Genomic DNA, 1,275 nt, shown 5'->3' with positions numbered 1-1,275 from the left:
TTCAACGCCATATCACCTCTTCCAGTTTCGGCCTCAGCTTCGGCAGTTATGGCCTTGCACTCTTCTCTTGGATTTACTTTAGTGTTACTTGAAAGAGTGTCAAGAGGAGACTCAGGGATCCTTCAGTTATGAAACTGTGTGTAGTCTTAGAGAGTTTAGAGACTATGTTTGCTAAGTCAGAGAGGCTCTTTTTAGAAGTCTCTATCTCTTGCTAAGAAGATGGGAATGGTGTTTTGTTGTTGAACTATTTTGGTTTTTTCCACCTTGATTGTTATTGAAACCTTGTTGAGGCTTCTGTTGATCCTCCCATGAGAAGTTAGGATGATTCCTCCACGAAGGATTGTAGGTGTTTTCATAAGGTTCTCTTTCATTGTGGGTTGGTCAGGATCATAAGCTTCTCTTTCAAAGGAAACTTCTTGAGTGCTGCTAGCTGCAGCTTGCATTCCAGTTAAATGCTACGAAATCATGTTGACTTATTGGGTCAAGATCTTGTTCTGAGCCAATATGGCATTCAGAGTATCTATTTCCAGAACTCATTTTTTCTGAGCCACCCCATTGTTTACAGGGTTCCTCTCAGAAGTGTACATAAATTGGTTATTTGCAACCATTTCAATGAGTTCCTGTGTCTCTGTAGGTGTTTTCTTCAGGTGGAGTGATCCACCAGCAGAATGATCCAATGACATTTTGGACATCTCAGACAGACCATCATAAAAAATACCTAGGATAGTCCATTCTGAGAGCATGTTAGAAGGACATCTCCTGATATGTTGCTTGTATCTTTCCCAAGCTTCATAGAGGGATTCACCATCTTTCTATCTGAATGTCTGAATTTCCACCCTGATCTTGCTCATCTTTTGAGGTGAAAAGAACTTGGCCATGAAAGCATTGACCAACTTTTTCCAAGAGTCTAGGCTTTCCTTAGGTTGAAAATCCAACCATATCCTAGCTTTGTCTCTAACAGCAAAATAGAAAAGCATAAGCCTGTAAACCTCAGGATCTATCCCATTGGTCTTAACAGTATCACAGATTTACAAAATTTCAGATAGGAATTGATGTGGATCTTCTAGAAAAAGTCCATGGAATTCGCAATTTTGTTGCATCAGAGACGCTAACTGAGGCTTAAGCTCAAAGTTATTTTCTCTAATGGCAGGTATAGAGATACTACTTCTATAGAAGTTAGAAGTTGGTACAGTAAAGTCACCAAGAACCCTTCTTGCATCTTCACCATTATTAGGATTGTCTGCCATGTCTGTATTTTCTGCTTCTTGTTCGAAA

General features: G+C 39.7%; 1 non-coding gene across 1 annotated transcript; it reads left to right on the top strand.

Annotated features, from left to right (window-relative positions):
• Positions 1-736: 736 nt before the first annotated feature.
• LOC127740756 (small nucleolar RNA R71) lies at positions 737-845 on the top strand. Its single transcript, XR_008001615.1, has one exon. It is a non-coding gene; the product is annotated as a small nucleolar RNA R71 (small nucleolar RNA).
• The last annotated feature ends 430 nt before the right edge of the window (positions 846-1,275 follow it).

This window comes from Arachis duranensis, chromosome 7, assembly GCF_000817695.3.
Source record: "Arachis duranensis cultivar V14167 chromosome 7, aradu.V14167.gnm2.J7QH, whole genome shotgun sequence".
In the NCBI taxonomy this organism is placed as follows: domain Eukaryota; kingdom Viridiplantae; phylum Streptophyta; class Magnoliopsida; order Fabales; family Fabaceae; genus Arachis; species Arachis duranensis.
This window is presented reverse-complemented; position numbering and strand designations above follow the sequence as displayed.